This window comes from Carcharodon carcharias, chromosome 17, assembly GCF_017639515.1.
Source record: "Carcharodon carcharias isolate sCarCar2 chromosome 17, sCarCar2.pri, whole genome shotgun sequence".
Lineage (NCBI taxonomy): Eukaryota > Metazoa > Chordata > Chondrichthyes > Lamniformes > Lamnidae > Carcharodon > Carcharodon carcharias.
The window spans coordinates 46825328-46846391 of record NC_054483.1 but is presented as its reverse complement, the minus strand read 5'-3'; the positions used below and the strand labels follow the sequence as shown (position 1 = coordinate 46846391).

The 21064-nt window shown below is 45.0% G+C and overlaps 1 protein-coding gene across 1 annotated transcript in view; it reads right to left on the bottom strand.

Moving 5' to 3' along the window:
- The window catches only part of LOC121289841 (catenin alpha-3-like), a 1845970-nt gene that overhangs the window by 1045711 nt on the left and 779195 nt on the right, over positions 1–21064 (bottom strand). The window lies entirely within an intron of this gene.

Genomic DNA, 21064 nt, shown 5'->3' with positions numbered 1-21064 from the left:
CCATCTGCAAGTAACCAATGGGCTGATGATCTTGACTGGGCGGCTTGATGCAACTTATCGGTTTGGTGCTCATCATTTTGAGGCGGACTTAAACAAGAAACATTTACCTTTCCTTTGGTGACTAGTAGCAGTCCCTTTAAGGACTATGGGATAGACCATCAAAGGAATGCACCATTCAGCTTTTGCCTGAATTGGGGTCCTGAGACAAGATTGATACCTCTGATTAATGCAATCAAGGGTTCTAGAGTCAGTTTTAGCCAAGCAATCCTGGGCACTTGAAGTCAGGGTTTGATGACTGGCACACATTCTGAATGCGGGGGATGGGGAGAATAGGAGCTAAAACTTTCACCCAGAAATCAGGTGCGGGACAAACCAATTTCAACACTGAGGACTTGGGCAGAGAATGGTACCACATGAGGCAAGCATGGAGACTAATGGGATACATCACATAAATCTCACCATGTCAAAAGTCTCTAATCTTCAGCCTACTCTGCTTTGGTGTCTCTGTACAAACCGATTGTTAAAACATTACCTTATTGAAACAGGCAGGTTAGAAAATACAGTAAAATAAAATACACTCCTGATCAACTCATAATGAGCCTAGATGAAATAACCCCACCATAGTTTTAATCTTGATAATTGTATTTACAAAAAATTACCAATTATGTCATTATGTAATAGGTCATTAGTGCAGAACTGAAGTTTAGATCAGACGGCTGTCTAATTTCACATATTTGCATAAATTATCCTGTTGCACCATGATTAAATTACTTAATGAGCTTACTGTTTCAGCTCTAAATTAGTGTTCAGATTCTAAATGAGAGTCCCAGAATAACAAACAGTGGTTTGATACGGTATCAAATGCCAAATCGCAATCCTAACAAATGCTGTTGAAGCATATACTCTGAAAAAACCAACCATTGACCCGACTATCTTTGCAAACTACCATCCCATCTCCAACCTCCCTTTCCTCTCCAAAGTCCTTGAAGTGTTCTCACCTCCTAAATCCACTCCCATCCTTCCCAGAGCAGAGCTCCATGTTTGAATCCCTCCAATCAGGTTTCCATCCCTGCTACGGTACCAAAACAGCTCTTAACCAAAGTCACAAATGGCATCCTATATGACCATGACAATGGTAAACTTTCCCTCCTTGCCCTTCATGAACTGTCTGCAGCCTTTGACATGGCTGACCACACTATGTTCCTCCAATGCCACTCCATTCTCATTCAGCTAAGTGGGACTGCCCTCACCTAGTTCCATTCTTATCTAACTATAGCTACAGAACCACTTGCAATGGCTTCTCTTTCTGATCACACACCGTCATCTCTGGTGTCCCCCAATGATCTATTCTTGGCCCCCTCTTGTCTCCCATCTACATGCTGCCCCTCAGTGACATAAGAATTGGGAGCAGGAGTAGGCCATTTGGCCTCACCCTAAATCACAGCTTTAATTGTCTAGCACCACACCAGCACCTCTCTCGATTCTTCCATTTTTGCTAAATTATCACACTGCTTATTCAACATCTAGTACTAGATGAGCAGAAATTTCCTCCAATTGAATATTGGCAAGAGCGAAGCCATCGTTATTGGCCCCTACTCCAAACTCCATTCCTTAGCTAGTGACTCCATCAACTCCCTGGCAACAATCTGAGATTAAGCCAGCCTGTTTGCAATCTCAGCATCATATTTGACCCCGAGATGAGCTTTAGTCCTCTTATGCCCACCATCACTAAGACTGTCTCATTCCATCTCCATAACATCCCCGACTTCACCCCTGCCTCATCTGATCTACTGCTGAAACCCTCATTCATGTCTTATTGCCAGATTTTACTATTCCAAACATACTCCTGATAAATTTGAGGTCATCCAAAACTCTACTGTCCAAGTTTTAAGTCACACTAAGTCCTGTTCCTCTATCACCCTGACCTACATTGGCTCCCGGTCAAGCAACATCTTGAATTTAAAATTCTCATCCTTGTTTTCAAATCCTTCCATGGTCTTGCTCCACCTCTACAATCTCCTTGGCCAGTCCCATAACCCTTTAAAGTATCGGAGCTCACCAACTTCTAGCCTCTTGAACATTGCCAATTTTAATCATGCCACAAAGAGTAGCTGTGCCTTCAGCTGCTGGACCTCAAGCTTTGGAATTCCCTCCCTACACTTTGGTCTCTTTATTTCACTTTCATCCTTTAAGACATTCCCTAAAACCTACATCCTTGACCAAGTTTTCGGTCATCTGATCTAATATGTCCTTGTGTTTTTTAATTCTTCCAAGAGATGTGGGTGTTGCTGACTAGGCCAGCATTTACTGCCCATCACTAATTGCCCTTGAGATCGGCTTATATGGCTCAATGTCATAATACTGTTTCATAATGTTCTTGTGAAGGGCCTTGGAGCATTTTATTAGGATAAAGCACTTTAAAGTTGTTTTTTTTGCTATTGACCCTGAGTTTTTTCTCTTGCTTTTTGCCTCACTAGGAGGTTGCATGGATGAGTTGGGTTGAGGAGAGGGGTGGGTGTAGAGAGTGATAGAGTTTAGCTATGCTGCTTGATGGACCAGCTGGTCTTTTCCTGCTTGTCAGTTCTGCACGTTCATATGTTTTCAGCATTCACAAGTCATCAGAATAGGAAAAGTCGGCTGACAGGGCTACGTTCCACCTTGTGCAAGAGGATGCAGGGTGTGCAAATATTATGAGGAGCCAGAATGAGCTGGTGACAGAACACACAGCAATTCTATGAGCCAAAGGAAGCCTTGCCCTTTGACGTATGCCAAGTTGCGACTCCAGGTACCTGGGGGCTGCAGGATGCATTGCTAATGTGGCACCTTGCTGTGCGCTCAGTGCTTTATCATATAGCATACTGGCAAACCTTCACTTTAAGTGAGCACAGTTTCATCAATCCTACCTTGGCATCTGTTCACAATCTGGAGAACATTCTCATCAAGAGAAAAGCAGATAAACACATGAATTAGAGGAAGATAGAGGGAGTGGGAGAGAGCAAGGAAGTGACATTAGTTTTCAATGGTTCTAGCAAAGACCCAACACAGACACAATGGCCTCCTTCTGTGCTGCCAACTTCAATTTGTTCCCATGAACTATGATAGTTGGATATCTTCAGTCATGCTCAGTGCACAGTGGCTGAGTGAGGAACTTCCACATAAACACAAATAATTCTGCTTCCTCTCCTGCATCTTCTCAGGTGACATAGACATCTTTCTCAGGTCAACAGGCAGTTCTCCCCCTTGGTCCATATCTTAACTTTGTTCCAGAATAGTCACCCTTCAATAAGAGTGAACAGAAGCATTTTCTAAGCAGCAGCCCTCTATGTGCTGCTAGACTCTTCATTTCCCATCCACTTGTTGCCATAGTGTTCTCTGTGCCCCATGGAAACATGAATGAAGTATATTTAGACCAGATGACCACCCTGAATCTGGTGAAGTTGACAGGTCATTCTCGTAGCACACATGGGCACCACAATTGCTGTCACTTTCTCCTTGATCAGGGGATCCTGAGTCAATCTGTGAAAATGGTTTTCTATCATTTTACTCCTGTTGATTCTCTCTCATTCTTCATTTCTGTCCTTCTCTCACTTATGCTATTACTCTCTTTGCCCTTCTATTCTTGCTATATCTTATTTCACTACTTCATTTCTCACATTTTTCCCCAACTCTTTCACTCTTTGTTGTTTTGTACTATCACTTTCTCTTCTCTTCCACTTAGTCCTTTGCTGTGTATTCTTTGTCCCTCAGTTCTCACTCTTGTTCTCGCTCGCTTCTCAGTCTTTCTTTTCTCACTCTTTCTCACTTCTCACTCTCTTTTCTTTCTCATTCACTACTCGGTCTCTCTTGCTTCCCTCTCTCTCTCTCCAACCCGTACTCCTCTCACTCTCACCTACTCCTCTCCGTCTCTTTCCCTCCCACTTCTCTCCCTCCTCTCCCTTTCTCCCTCTCTCACACTCCTCTCGTGGTCTCACACCTCTGACTCACACACTTACCCTCTCTCACTCATTCACCCACCCTCATTGCAGTCTCTCTCACCCTTCTCACTCTCCCTCTCTCTCACACCTCTTGCCCTCTCACTCACTCCTTTTGCCCTCTCACTCTTCCTGCTCTCACTCTCCCCCTTCTTGCTCTCCCCTCTTGCTTATTTAGATTCTGTTTTCCTCTATTTTCCTTTCTATTATTCATGGTCTACCAGCCTGGGAAGAATTTGAGCTGGGTGGGTGAATAGGTAATGTGCCAGTGAGTAGTGGACAGGAGGTGTGTGTGGAAATACTGGGATGGCAGGGAGCGGGCTGGCTGGATAGAAACTACTTGTGCAAGTTGGCGGCATTTGGATGGAGCCAATAATCAACCAGTCTGAAAACACTCCAGATAAATGGGTTGGAAAACATTTGAAGCCACCCAGCCAGCAGATAGCCTGGGGAAGATTTGGGATAAATGGCTGGATGACTGACAGCTCCTGGAAATTCAGCCTCGACCAGCTGTGAATTATCCAGAGCTGTTGCCAGTTCTCTTTGACTCACTTGATGTCCTTGACCTATGTCAGTTCAGAGTCATTTTCAGCCCCCTATTTCTATTAGAAATAAAGGAGGGTGGGCAGAATTTTCCACCCCTGCCAGCGGCAGGAATTGTGGTGAGTGGGGGCACAAAATTTGGCGTGATGGAAAAAGTCAGTTTCCTGCCGGCAGGAAATTAGTTTGGAATTTTGTTCTCCCAACTTTGGTGGTGGGTTAAAGGCTTAGAGTTTTCTGCTGATTTGTGCCAGGAACCACATTTGCATTCATTCACATTCATGAATGCTCATTAAAAGGCCAACTCGCCAGGATTACTTTCCCTTCCAAATTAAGACCCTCCACCAGCAGATAATTAGATCAGTCTGTTTCTCAACTGTATATAAGTGGCAAGCACCTGGCAAGCTTCACTTTGACAACTTTCAGGTCAGTAGATCATACTTTCTCCTGCTTGGGGACTTCGCATAACTTTACTCGGGGGCCATTAGCAAACACTGTGTCAAGGCTGGACAAGGGAGGCAGGTGAAGGCTGGAGTGGGTGTGGATGTAGGCTGGAAGGATGGAGTGGAGGCTGGACAGGAGAGGCAGGCTAATGGGGTAAGGGTGAGGAGAGTGCCTGGGGAAGGGAGGCAGCGGGATGTCAGTGGTGTCGATGATGGGGTCCTGGGGGGTGAACTGAAGGTACTGATGATAGGAGGGAAGAGTTACAGTCAGTAGGGCATGTGGGATGTGGTATGGTGGCTGGTCCAGAGTCAGAGTCTGGTAGGTGAAGGTCTCATTGGGCGGGTCACCGAGGAGGACTAGACAAGCGACTCAGATAACAGGAGGAGGCAGGACCAGGATGGGCATGGGTCGGTAACGGGTGTCAGCTCTGAGGGGAGGAAAGGCATGTGGATCGTGATAGTGTCCAAGGTAATGGTGGGGGGAGGTTTGAGGGTGACTGAAGGGATAGAATGGTGATATTGGGTGTGTAAGTTGGTGGGTGGCAGGGGGAAGGTAGAAAGTGGTCGTAGTCAGTCAGTTTTTGGGTGGGTGGAATTCAAGGTCAGCACATGTGGCTGATTAAAGAGACACCCTAATAATTACAAGGCAACTGGATGTCAACCGTGCTCACTTGTGTTCCCCTCTCTATGGTTAAACCTGCACTAAAGCAGGTTTGTTCCTGAATCATTTGTCCCATAACATCAAGATCCCAGCAAGTTGTGGAACTGCCGTTCATTCTGGGCTATTTGCCATTGGCTGCAGTCAGAGGCAGGGGTGAAGGGAGGGAGGGAAGTGGATGTCTCCAAGGGGCATGGCTGGTGGAGAGGAAACCAACTCATGACTCCAGAACTCCATCTATCTGGATGAATGGCCGTGGCTGACAAGGGATCATGCGCTTACTCTTTCTATGCTGCCAAGGCAATGGTATCTCGATAGAGTTTCGAGGGCAGTGGAGACAAGTGGAAAAGTGTCCGCCTGAGCCTAACTACACACGGCTCTCATCAGCCTGGTCAAAGAGCAAGTCTCCACATGCAGGCACGTATGAACAGGAGGAACACGCATCTCTGGTCCTCCAGGATGTTCTTTGCCTGGAAGGGATGGGTGGAGAAGCCATGTCTAGACGGAAGCCAGGTGAAGGGTTTAGCACTGACCTGCTGGCTTTGAGAATGGGGGAAACCTGTAAAGGACATGTTCACTAAATATATCGCTTCAATTAGTTCATACATCCACTGAGGCGTTGATGATGTAGGCTGCAGGCAACCCTGATGAGGAGAAGGAGGGTCCGTCACTGGTTGGCACAGGGCCAGGAGGAGCAAGGGCCTGATCAGCAAGAGGCAACCAGACCTCTGGAAGGTCAAGAGGCTGGTGAACATGGACCACTGCAATGATGAGCATTGACCTGACAGTGGGTGTATCACCGGCTGTGCTCTTATCTAGTGATGAGTGAAAGGCAATGCCAGAGGTGCCTTCTTATGTCCCAGGATGTGGTTTCTCACATCTGTGAGCTTCTCCAGTACAGGGTGTGGCCTCAAGGACTCTGGAAGAATAACTCAGAGCTCCAGAACTGCAAAGTGTGAACGTGTGTCTGGGTGCAGTTTAACTATGGCACCAGGACCTTCAACTCCTTGAGGTAATGGCAGGATGAATGACTTCCTGCCTGCCCAGCCACAAGATTCATCAAGCTCATCGTGGATGAATAATTAATGAGACGAAAAGTGGAAAACCGTGCGTGTTCTGCTATTCAGCTGGAATCACACCAACTTTTCCGCCTGCCACCGGAATTAGTCTCCAGAATGGAAAATACCGCCCCACATTTTCAACTTGTTACCTCTACATAACGCTGACAGTGAAGGTCAGTTGATCATTTTGCTAACTCCCAGGTTTCCATTTTGAATGATAATCCTATTCCTCCCTCACAGCCCACAGTCCATAGATCTCTCTCAAGTCTCTAGCAATTTGCTCTTTTATACAGGAGTCTCCAAATGTGTTAAAATGTCAGGACAGGTAAAATGAGAAAGTAATGCAATTATTTCAAACTGTTTTCTTTTCCTCACAGAATTTAAGAAATCTTCCAATCCACAAACTTCCTTCACAGCACAAATGAACTCTGCTCAACTCCAGGCTGTGTTTACTGTGGGAGATGGTGGCATAGTGGTGACATCACTAGACTAATAATCCGGAGGACCAAGCTAATTCTCTGGGATCATGGGTTCAAGTTCCACCATAGCAGCTCGTGGAATTTAAATTCAATTAATAAATCTGTAATTGAAAGCTAGTCTCAGCAATGGTGATTCTGAAACTATCACTGATTGTCATAAAAATCCATTTGCTTTACTCACGCTCTTTAGGGAAGGAAATCTGCCATCCTTACCTGGTCTGACCTACATGTGACTCCAGGCCCACACTTGCTGACTCTTAACTGCCCTCTGAAATGGTCTAGCAACCTACTCAGTTCAAGGGCAATCAAGGATGGGCAACAAATGCTGGCCTTGATCAGTGATGCTCACATCCCATGAAAGGATAAAACAGAATTAGACCATGTGAACTTAAAGAGACAGATCATTGAAGGCGTCTCCAGTTTAGCAGCAGAGTAATACTCTCTTCATCGCTTGTACACCCTCCCTTTTGTTATGGAACAATATATTATACACTTGTCATTCACAATGTCATAGGACACGCTCCAGTTACCCAATGCTAAAAATATTTTCCTTAATGTTCTTTCTACATCTTTAGTTGAAAATAAAATTGGGAGGTATGACATGGTGGGCATTATGGAGACATGTTGCAAGGGCACCAGGAATGGGAGCTAAATATCCAAGGATATATATCCTATCGAAGATAGGCAGGTTGGCAGAGGGGGTGGGGTTGCTTTGTTAGTAAGAAATGAATTTAAATCGATAGCAAGAAATGATGTAGGGTCAGATGATGTAGAATCTGTGTGGGTAGAGTTGAGGAAATGCAAAGGTGAAAAAAACATAATGGAAGTTACGTACAGGCCTCTGAACAGTAGTCAGGATGTGGGGCACAAGATACACCAGGAGATAGAAAAGGTGTGTAAGAAAGGCAAGGTTACAGTGATCATGGGGGATTTCAATATGCAGGTAGACTGGGAAAATCAGGTTGGTAGTGGATCCCAAGGAAAGGAATTTGTGGAATGTCTGTGAGATGGCTTTTTGGAGCAGCTTGTGGTGGAGCCCACTAGGGAACAGGCAATTCTGGATTTAGTGATGTGTAATGATGCAGATTTGATAAGGGAGCTTAAGGTGAAGCAACCCTTAGGAGGAAGTGACCATAATATGATAGAATTTACCCTGCAATTTGAGAGGAATAAGCTGGAATCAGATGTAACGGTATTACAGTTGAATAAAGGCAACTACAGAGGCATGAGGGAGGAGCTGGCCAGAATTGACTGGGAGAGGAGCCTAGCAGGAAAGACAGTGGAACAGCAATGGCAGGAGTTTCTGGGAGTAATTTGGGAGACACAACAAAAATTCATCCCTAGGAAGAAGAAGCATACTAAAGGGAGGACGAGGCAACCATGGCTGACTTCCCTAGTCAGGGACAGCATAAAAGCTAAAGAGAAAACATACAATGCGGCAAAGAGCTGTGGGGAAACCAGGGGGTTTGGAAGCCTACAAAGACCAACAGAGGACAACTAAAAAAGAAATAAGGAGGGAGAAGATTAAATATGAGGGTAAACTAGCCAGTAATATAAAAGAAGATTGCAAGAGTTTTTTTTTAGATATATAAAGGGTAAGAGAGAGGCAAAAGTGGACATTGGGCCGCTGGAAAATGACGCTGGAGAAGTAGTAGTGGGGAACAAAGAAATGGCGGAGCAACTGATTTGGTACTTTGCAACAGTCTTCACGGTGGAAGACACGAGTGACATCCCCAAACTTCAAGAGAGTCGGGGAGCAGAGGTGAGTATGGTGGCCATTACCAAGGAGAAGGTGCTAGGAATACTGAAAGGTCTGAAGGTGGATAAATCACCTGGTCCAGATGGATTACACGCCAGAGTTCTGTAGGAGATAGCTGAAGAGATAGTGGAGGCGTTAGTGGTGATCTTTCAGGAATCACTGGAGTCAGGGAGGGTCCCAGAGGACTGGAAAATCGTTAATGTAACCCCCCGTTTAAGAAGGGAGTGAGGCAAAAGACGGGAAATTACAGGCCGATTGTACTGACCTCGGTGGTTGGTAAGATTATAGAGTCCATTATTAAGAATGAGATTTCAGAATACTTGGAAGTGCATGATGAAATAGGGCAAAGTCAGCATAGTTTCATCAGGGGTAGGTCATGCCTGACAAATCTGTTAGAATTCTTTGAGGAGATAATGAGTAGGTTAGACAAAGGAGAGCCAATGGATGTTATCTACTTGGACTTCCAGAAGGCCTTTGACAAGGTGCCGTACAGGAGGCTGATCAGTAAGATAAGAGCCCATGGTGTTAGATGCAAGGTAGTAGCATGGATAGAAGATTGGCTGTCTGGCAGGAGGCAGAGAGTGGGGATAAGGGGGTCCTTCTCAGGATGGCAGCCGGTGACTAGTGGAGTTCCGCAGGGGTCAGTGTTGGGTCCACAACTTTTCACTTTATACATTAATGATCTAGATGAAGGAACTGAGGGCGTCCTGGCTAAGTTTGCAGATGATACAAAGATAGGTGGAGGGACAGGTAGTATTGAGGAGGCGGGGAGGCTGCAGAAGGATTTGGACAGCTTAGGAGAATGGGCAAAGAAGTGGCAGATGGAATACAACTTGGGGAAGTGTGAGGTCAAGCACTTTGGTACGATGAATAGAGGCATAGACTATTTTCTAAATGGGGAGAGAATTCAGAAATCTGGAGTGCAAAGGGACTTGGGAGTCCTAGTCCAGGATTCTCTTAAGGTTAACTTACAGGTTGAGTCGGTAGTTAGGAAGGCAAATGCAATGTTGGCATTTATTTCGAGAGGACGAGAATATAAAAGCAGGAATGTGCTGCTGAGGCTTTATAAGGCTCTGGTCAGACCACATTTAGAATATTGTGAGCAATTTTGGGCCCCGTATCTCAGGAAGGATGTGTTGGCCCTGGAGAGGGTCCAGAGGAGGTTCACGATAATGATCCCAGGAATGAAAGGCTTAACATATGAGGAACGTTTGAGGACTCTGAGTCTATACTCGATGGAGTTTAGAAGGATGAGGGGGGGATCTGATTGAAACTTACAGAATACTGAAAGGCTTGAATAGAATGGACATGGGGAAGATACTTCCATTAGTAGGAGAGACTAGGACCCAAGGGCACAGCCTCAGAGTAAAGGGAAGACCCTTTAGAACAGAGATGAGGAGAAACTTCTTTAGCCAGAGAGTGGTGAATCTATGGAATTCATTGCCACAGAAGGCTGTGGAGGCCACATAGTTGAGTGTATTTAAGACCGAGATAGATAGGTTCTTGATTCGTAAGCGGATCAAAGGTTACGGGAAGAAGGCGGGAGAATGGGGTTGAGAAATTTATCAGCCATGACTGAATGGCGAAGCAGACTCGATGGGCCGAATGGCCTAATTTCTGCTCCAATGTCTTATGGTCTTAATTGTTCAAATTACAAGCTGAACAAAATTAATAGAAAAGAAACAAAGATGGAAAATTGTTAACTCTGCAATCTTTTTAAAAAAACCCTTATTAATATTACCTCCATTGCAAAAAGATTATGCTCTCAAAATCATTAAGCTCTGAAGTGATGCCGTTATTGCAGCACCTTAATGTACTGATTCTAAATCCTCAGAAAGAGGGAAGAACTAATCAGATGATGAACCATTGAGAAGTGTGAGAGACGAATCCCATTCTCCGGCTCAGTCACCACACACTTTAATAATCAGTTTTCAAACTGTTTAAAGACAATTTATGGACTTTCTTAGAGATAAAATTACACAAAAGTGGATAATTAGACATAAACTTCTCCCTACACTTAAACTCTATAATCTTGGAAAGTACAAATGCATTACTCATCCAAAATTGGCAAGTGCAAGTAAACATACTCCCAATTTCCATGTGCATTCCCTTAAAGTTTGATCTCTCCTGTAATTGCCCCTTACATATTGTTGTGATTATGATGTGCATGCATCTTTAAGGGAGTGTACCTTAAATTACTGTCAATCACTGCTGTCGCGACAGGATGTGATGTATTAGTCCCAGGACTTGTAGACAGTCTGCAAGCAGCAGTGTTCAAGGTCAGACATGTACCTAACAGCCTCCCAGAGAACACTATCTTTAATAGTCTTATCATCAAATAAAGAACCTACGTTATCGTTTTACCAGTCCTCGAGTTTAATTGGTACATTTATGCCTAAGAGCAGAATGTAAAATGGTGGCAGTAAATGGCAGCATGGTTTTGAATATTTGACTGCAAAATATACAAGCCTCAGTTCTTCACATGCAACAGAAGAAAGAGCTGGTGTAAAAGTGGAATAACTATCAAGACTCACCACGAGTAACGATTCTGCAGCTTTATAGAGATTTTACACACACTGCCTTCATTCTGGGATTGGACCTCACTCCAACCAGCAGGTATTGGGTCCCATTGGTGAAGTTTGCGAGAGCTTAAGTAACAAAGGCCTATCTGCTACGAAGTTTATGCAGGAACAGGAATTAAGTAGTAGAGTTTGGAGGTCTGACTGTAAGCAGAACTCACAGACAGGAGAGAGACCATTACTGTTGCTTCTGTGGAAGTTAAAATACTGCAGACTAGGTTGATCCATCCGGTAACAACCAGAAGAAGCCTTCAAAAGAAAGACTGTTCATTGTTTTATTTTATTTTTGAAGCCCGTAGCTATCTTCCAACCCAATCACTGCTTTGTGGGTGGAGCTTAGAGTTAAACTGGCAAAAAGTAGAGAATGCTCAACAGTGCCACTATTATACTCAAGCAGTGACCCATGTTCAGCAAAGGCAGAGCGAATTTAACTCTAAATGACCTGGAAGAAACTTAGATTGCTGTCAAAAGCTCCAGATAGCATTAAAAATTCTGCAAAAAAAGCTAAAAGATGACCACAAAATTTCCAACACTCAAGTGGAAAGCACCTATCTGAGTTTACTTTGTTCCAACAATGTGTGGAGCTGTGCTTTACTGACCTCAATATATTGGAACCGGTGAAACAAGCCTTAAAATTAAAGTTGCTGTAGGCAATAAAGGCCTCCACAGACTGAATATGTCAGGCCTGTCTGACAACTGTCTTAAAAATCCAGAAGGAATTTGGTCAACACTCAAAGATCAATTATGAGTGAAGCTCAAGTTTAGAATACACTGGGTGAAATTGTCGCAGGTTTGCACTAAGTGCAGTAGTGGGTGGGAAAAGCGATGTTTTATCATCGGCCACAATGGCAGCTTCCCATGTTGTATTGTCCCAAACCCGCTGCATTATTTATGCATTCCTGGGAAACTCTAAGCTCCACGCCATTTCGAGAGCGGGCGGGATGTCATTTGCCTGCCACACAATCACCTCACCGCTTCATCACCCAGGAGCCATATTTAAAGGTGTGCACACACCCCAAAGTGCTTCCAGCCCACAAATACTGCAAACAAGACATGGCCCTGAAAGGCAAAAAGACTGCAGCCCCAGGTTTAATATGTGTCCCTCAAGCGCCTTTTGGACACTGCGGAGATACGCCGCAATGTCCTCTACCCCTGCTCTGGCCGCAGGAAGGGCAGCAACATCACCAATCCAGCCTGGGAGATGGTGGCAGTGATGGTCAGCACCAATGCCCTGCAAAAGAGGACAGCAACCCAGTGCAGAAAGAGGGTGGATTGATCTCCTCTGTTCCACTAGGCTAAGCCACTGTTCTCACAGGCTAGGGATCGTGCAACGAGTAACTCACCTCTTGACTCCCCAAAGCCTGTCCACCATCTACAAGGCACAAGTCAGGAGTGTGATGGAATACTCTCCATTTGCCTGGATGAGTGCAGCTCTCACAACACTCAAGAAGCTTGACACCATTCAGGACAAAGCAGCCTGCTTGATTGGCATCATATCCACAAACATTCACTCCCTCCACCTCCACCGCCCAGAAGCAGCAGTGTGTACCATCTACAGGAATTCACCAAGAATCCTTTGACAGCACCTTCCAAACCCATGACCACTACCATCTAGAAGGACAAGGGCTGCAGATAGATGGGAACACCACCACCTGGAGGTTCCCTTCCAAGTCATTCATCATCCTGACTTGGAAATATATCGCCATTCCTTCACTGTCACTGGGTCAGAATCCTGGAATTCCCTCTCTTACAGCACTGTGAGTGTACCTACACTGCAATGGTTCAAGAAGGCAGCTCACCACCACCTTCTCAAGGGCAACTAGGGATGGGCAATAAATGCTGGCTTGACAGCGAAGCCTACATCCCATGAATGAATAAAAAAAAAATCACCTTCAACTCAGAAACCCATCACACATCTACAGGATCTCACTCACTCATGGGATATCACCATTCACTATCTCACACACACCTTCATTGTCGTCATCCCATCCATGGGACCACTCACCACCCACACATGCCAGGCATACTTATCATCTGGCCTGGTGCCCTGCTTACATTTTCTCCACCTCTGTTCATGCAGGAGAGGTAGCAGACTGGTGAAGGAATGCCTGAAATCAAGGTCCACACGGACTTTGAAAACAGAGCCATCCAACTGGTCAGTGATGACCAGGACTGGTCCTGTGCTAACAGTGAGGTCGCCGCTGCTCTACCAAGTGAGGATCCAGCAGTGCAGCATCTATCAGATAACCATGCTGTGAGTGATGTGTCCTCTTTCACAGGCCACTGCTTTACACTAATTATCTCTCCTTGCTTTCACAGGCACATCTGTCAAACAGCCAACAGAGTCCATGACCCAGGGCCTCCAATCAAGCACTGAAGAAACCTCTGAAGAGGAATCTGAAGGCACCCTCCCTTAAGTCCCATCACAGCGCTCACCCACACCCTCCACCAGCACAGAGACACACACCTTGGTGCGACCTAGCTTTAGAGTAGCCTTGGGATCAGAATCTGGTGAGCACATCACATGGTCTGATCTACAGCAGGTGGAGGCAGGGACTTCCCTGGTGTCTGGCACTCAGAGGACTGCTGGAGGCCATAAATCTGCTGATTCTGAGTCAGATGACGAGCCTCTGGACTCGGTCATACCTCAGTTGCTGGAGCTGCAAAGGCAAGCTCGGGAACATCAGGAAGGGATGTCTGCTGCGCTCCTCAGACTGCAAGGCACGATGGAGGAGTCCTTCTGTCTTCATTCTGAGGTGATAGAATTGGCATTGCAACGCATCGAGGTCAACACTGGCAGGATGGAAGCTGCCATGGAGACCTTGGTCCAGGACATCACTCCTGCACTGCTTGGCGGGCTGAACTCCATCGCTGATGCCATAGTTGGCCTCCAAAAGTATCAATGTGAGAAGGGTGCTCAGCAGCTCAATCTCACTCCAGCTTCCCCTTCTCCTCAAGGAGTCAGTCTGTGACCCTTGGACATCCATAGCGAGGAGGATCAACAGAGGCACATCCCGGGGTCATCCACCCAGGTGACTCTAGGAGTGTATAGCCTATCCGAATCCTCTCTTCCTGTGATCCCCACAGCTCCAGCTCCACAAACCAAGGGAAGTGTCACTGCCGCACAGCAGGACCCCTAAAGCAGGCCGGAGTCCTCCGTGTCTCAGCCCTCCAGAGGACACCCATCAGGGACATTACAGACAGGGTGTAGCAGTCAGCAGGCTGCCTCTACCTCCGCTGTGGATGTCCAGGGAGCACCAAGGCATAGCGGCAGGGTTAGCAATGTTAAGAAGATTAAGAAAATGTAGTTGTAAAGCCTGGGCATGGGTGTTAATCACTTGTACATAATGTTCATTATTGTAAATAAATTCCCAAGAATGTCTCCCTGCCTGTGGCTCCTTGTTCTGATGAGCCGTGTTCATGTCACTTAGATGTGAAACGTTTCTGCACAAGATAAAGGCAGATGTCTCAGTCCAGGGCCTCTTCCCTGTGCTCTTTGCCGCCTTCAGACTGTGTGCCCTCGCTAAGATGACATCCGTGACCTCATGGATGTATTTGTGGGTGGAGGCTTGTGATATCCCACAGAGATCACCTGTGGACCCTGAAGGAGCTGCTAGTGTAAAACTGGAGTGCCACAGTCACTTTCATGGCCACTGGCATTGGATGCCCTCCATGCCCCCGGCGCCAAATCCTGCAACAGTGGGCAGATGTGACCAGCCAGTTCCCTGGATGTGCAGTCTTCGGCGACACTGCTTCTCAGTCACCTGCAGGAATGAAAGGCGGCATCTACAGACCCTGGGTCCAGCTAGACACTGACCAGCAGTGGTTTGCTGTGGCTCTTCGAAGGCGTGTGTGGGAGCCCCAGCTGCCCTTTCTTCCTGAGGGTGCTGCTCCTCCTTCTGCACAGCCAGGCACCTCCGTCACTCTCTTCTCCATTGTCTTTGCTCTCTGTACGCCACAAGGCATACAGCTAGGTCACCAGTCTCCATGCTCCTGATGTACTCCTCTTGCAGAATGAAAGAGAGAGATGAGTGGATTAGCTTGGTTGTTCTAAGAACCTGTCTTGGTTACATTTGAAGGCCCCTTAACACGTCCTGGAGAGTGCTGGCCACCACTTGGATGGCCAGAGTTTACTGCGCCACATGGCTGCGCGAAACCCCACCCACCTCCGCCGGACTCCACCTGGCTGACTGGTGGCAGCTTTGCCCATTGGACTGCATGCTGTGCTCTCAGCTCAGGCACAGGTATTCTCCTAACCCACACTGCAAGGCTGCACTGTCAGCTTGAAGATGGGAGAGACCAGTCCAAACCGGGATGATGACACTGTAAGGGCTGTATGCGAAACATGTGGCACCAGAGAACATTGGAAGCACCAATGCAGAAAGCAAAGGCCGGAACAAGTGGTTCAACGTTATGAGAAGCCACATCCAAAAACCAGGCAGGTACAGCATTCCAACCAACTAAGACACATAGCTGACAGCATCAAGACAAGGTCCAGGAAATGTCTAGCTGTAAAGAAAATATATTTGATTGGCAAATTAAAATGTTAATTAGATTAACAGGCATATAATTAAAGGACAGTGCAACAGCATTTGAACCATTGCCAGGAGGGCCACATGTAGAAACTCATAACATGTCCTTGAGTTACCTTGTTTTTGGGACGCATTCATCCACCCATCCATCCATCCATCCATCCAGCCATACATCCAGCCAGCCATCCAGCCAGCCATCCATCCAGCCATCCATCCAGCCAGCCATCCATCCAGCCAGCCATCCATCCATCCATTCAGCCATCCAGCCATCCAGCTAGCCATCCATCCAGCCATCCATCCATCCAGCCATCCAGCCATCCATTCAGCCATCCAGCCATCCATCCATCCAGCCATCCATCCAGCCATCCATTCATCCATCCATCCAGCCATCCAGTCATCCATCCAACCAGCCATCCATCCAGCCAGCCATCCAGCCAGCCATCCAGCCAGCCATCCAGCCAGCCATCCATCCAGCCATCCATCCATCTATCCAGCCATCTAGCCATCCATCCATCCAGCCATCTAGCCATCCATCCATCCAGCCATCCATCCATCCATCCATCCATCCAGCCATCCATCCATCCATCCAGCCAACCATCCATCCAGCCATCCATCCATCCAGCCATCCATCCATCCATCCATCCATCCATCCATCCACCTGCATTTTCTAGACATGGGCAACATTGTCGTCAAGGTTCTTCAATTTGATAAGAGCTAACAACAACTTGTTTTTGTTGAAAACAATGCACAGTGGAGGTTTGCATGACTTTAACTAAGACATTTCTATTGAAACAGCCACCATAGCTAGGGAACAGTTAGTTCACCCATTTTAGACACATGGGTTGAGTTCTAGACCATTAGAATTCCTCTGTGGTTAATGCAAAGACACTAATACCCTTAGTAATTATACTGGGTTGTAAGTATAATCCTCTTTAATCAATATTTGTTTGTATATCCAAACTGTTTATTCTGGTGGATTCAAATTTTATATGTCATCTTAAACACAATTGGCATGATATAACTTTAGTTATCATCTATGCTAGTATATGATCCTCATTTATAAGTTGGTTTTAATAATAAACATTTAATAAACAAATATACAAGTGAGGTAGTCTCACATTTATATTCTCACGTGCTCACAAATAAAAACAACATCCTAGAATTCTAAGTTAGAATTCTAAGAGATGACATAGGGAAATTTAACAATAGCTTATTCTGCTATAATATACCTCTATGTATATTTTATCCTAAAATAACTTTGCTAGGCTGAAAACTCCTGAGAAAAATGATTTTATCTCAGGACCCAGCCTGTAGCTGATCAAGCAGACTATGTTCCTTTAATGATTTGAAATTTCTCCCAGTTGAGGTTCTAAGCTAACAAGAAGTTCAAGGGATTAGGTTTACCTTGCCGGGGTGGGGGGCGGTAAAGATCGTAGGACCATCAACATAGCCAAGCTATACAGTCAGATAATGAGGATGATCAAGACCATTGAGACATGAAGTGAGTCGACATTCAGCACGGAGAACATCAAGGAATGTATTGGCACAGTGGTACCTTCAGAATTCTCTTCCTCTTTCCGTTATATATGCCCATACATGTATATAGCATAACCTATATACAAAACTGAATAGTAGTGCAAGTGCAAACATCCTTGCACTTCGCACACTGAAATGTATGTACCCACTGAAGTAGCAAATGATGATTCACCCAACCAACACCAAACTCGTGTACAATGACTCGCAGATTTTATCCCTGGGATCCGTTACACTCATGTGCCTCTACAACAACTTAATATCATGGACACCTCAGGTGCAGTGATTGTAGGCCCACTGGTCTGTAAGGACCTGTCTTCGGTCACCACCCACAACAACATCAAGACAATGATTAGGAGCGGGGGCCACCAGAACACCATAAGAAACCCTGTGCTTACACTGGAAGAAGATCTCCTAACTCTGAAACACAGATCATCAGTGGACAGGCAACATGACACTGTTTGAACCAGGTATGTATACCCATTCTGAACCTGCAATCTTCATCGTACTGCAGAACCAACACAGAATCACTTTCAGCAGACAAGAGTGAATAACCATCCCCAGTCATCACTCATCGATACTCCCAGGGGTATTAATTGAAAACAGGGGGAGATGAAAGATGCCTGTGACCAGCGTGAGGGAACAAATTACACAACCCAAACATTGGACAGAAAGTTTGAGTCCAACACCCAACTGATGGCACCTGGAAACCAATAGAAACCATCTGCATGTGCCCAGAACCAAGATCATATCAAGTATGAACACCAAATGGTATGACAGTGCAACAAAACAAATGCTAAATCAGAGCAATACCACAACCAGAAACACTGCACATTAGTATTGTGCACAGAACATGGTCTGAGACACAACACAAAGCACTCCTAACCAGTATTCTGAAAACGTGCAACATTCTCCAGCAAACTGCAGCTTGACAGAAAAGTAAACCGCCAATACATCTCAGAGGCTGGTAAATGTATTGCTCTGTGTAAAAGTACATTCAAGCACTATGGGCGGAATTTTACTGCCCCTCCTGAGAGCAAGATTTTCCAGTTCTGCCAAAGTCAATGGACTTTTGGATGGCTCACCGCATTTTCCAGCTCCGCCCCCACCACAACGGGGCCATAAAGTTCCACCCTATGTTATTTTGTTTTGCTATTTGGTAAGTAGTTTAATTCTGTAAAGTAAACCTTTCGTTAGAAAAAATAAGGATGTTGTGAAATGATGTGCATGCATCTTTAAGGGAGCATATCTTAAACTACTGTCAATCATTGTTGCCTCAACAGGAAGTGACATGCTTGCCCCATGATTTGTAGTCTGTCTGCAGACAGCAGTGGCTGAGGTCAGGCGTGTGCCTTACAGTCTCCCAGTGAACATTATCTGTGTACAGTCTTATCTTCAATTAAAGAACCCACATTATTGTTTCACCAATCCCTGTGTACGATTGGTACATTTACATCGTAGAAGAGGAGAACATAACACTAATAAAGCTGGACTAATTGGATGTAAAATGCCTTTTATATATTACCCTGTAAAAATAGGTAATTCTATTTAAATTCTTATTACCCATTTAAAACTCTGTTGCTTTTCACTTTAACATAGGGAAAACCACAGACTGATGAGCCCAGCAACTGATTTTGTACCCAAAGTTGGTGGGGTGTGACAAGACCTTTATGAAAGGAACCTGCCTCCCTTATCTGCTCTGTCTATATGTGACTCCAGTCTCACATCAACATGGTTGACTCTTAATTATTCACTCAACTGGACTAGCAAGTCCCTCAGTCCAACAAAGTTTGGACAACTTGGGTTGGGTAATAAATGCCAGCCTTGTGAACAGTGCCTAAAGCGCCGCTTTGCACGTGACAGATAATATTGGATATTGCCAGTTTATTGTGCGACGCAGCCCAAGTGATTGGAGCTGTTTCATTCACAAATAGGGCGGTGCACCTGAGAGAGTAACAGTGCAAGATAAACAGGGAAAGCATTTACTTTAAGGAGGGAAATCATGGAGCGGCTGTACCACCATCGAATTAAGGAGAGGGTGCCGGAATGAACGGTTCTGCACACCCGCAGTATAGATAAACAGGAGTTCTTTAGTATCAATACATTCTACTGGAGTATTATAAGAAAAGAAACAATGCTGCCAATTTGTGTAATATTGCCTTGAGATTTGCATTATTGATTTCCAGTATAAAAACATACCCTTCCATCCAATATAGCAGCCTGCTTTGTTGTTACTTATAGATCAGTTCACTCATTCTTTCTGGAAAACATTATAATTTGTATAAATTTTATTCAGGTTATAATTTGTATGTCTAAACATGGGGGAACTATAATAAGAACAATGCAAGAAATATTATTTCACATCTGTTACTCTTGCTTTGCTGAGGCAATACCTGTTTCCTTTGGCTTTGTTTGATTTTTTTTGAAGGCGATCAACTCATTAACATCAGTTCAGTGACAAATACAAGTTTCCTTTTACAGCACACTCCTGACTGCTCTGTATCATTAATGTAGTAACAGAGACACAAACAGAGAGAGAGAGAGAAAGAAATCATAGAGGAATGTAGAATATCCACTGCAGGTGGACAGATTCATACTGGAAAATCAAAGCAGTTAAATCTTACCACATTGTTGGATTTTAAAACACAGGGACATTTCTCACTCCCATTCAGCTATGTGAGTTTGATATTTTCATTTGGAAATCAATTTGACACTCAAGTAGCAGTAGTCATGGGTATCTGCCCCAAGGCAGTACCTTTCCTCATTTCTTCACACCATGAGTTCTTGCACTTTCCTCAAAACAGGTCATTCAAGATCACTGCAACGACCTTACTCACCATAGAAAGAGAGATAACAATGCAGCTAATTTTCACTGACTGCTTAACTAGCTGCTCTTGAGCACACAGAAGATTTGACAGAACAATCCTGACTCACAGCGAAGTCTAGTTACACATGTTACATGGCTGGAAATGCCCTTATTTTGAATACAGCTAATAACATGAGGTGGGAAGTGAATTACATTAATGTTTAATAGACTTTGTAACAGTTCACGTGCTTTAGATGCCAGACAAAAGCACAAGGTTGTGGCTGTCTGGTGGTTCAGCAACTGGACTAATAATCCGGTAGTTGGTGAAAAATTGTTCACCTCTAACCTCTCCCAGTTCCGAGGGAGGGACATTGACCTGAAACGTTAACACAGCCTCTGCACAAATGCTGCCTGAATTGGTGAGTATTTGCAATATTGTCTGTTTTTCTATCAAATTTCCAGCTCTTGCAGTATTTTTTTATTTTGCTTTTTATTCTAATAACCCAGGGGCTTAATGTGGAGGACGTGAGTTCATACCCCACCATTGAGATATTAAATTCAATTTTTTTAAATGTCTGCATGTCTGGTGTAAAAGCAGCCATGATGCAGTCAAATCATGGTAAAAACTTAACTGATTCACTATGTTCTTTAGGAAAGACCCTTATTACCCGGACTGTACTATATATAACTCAAAACGCACATC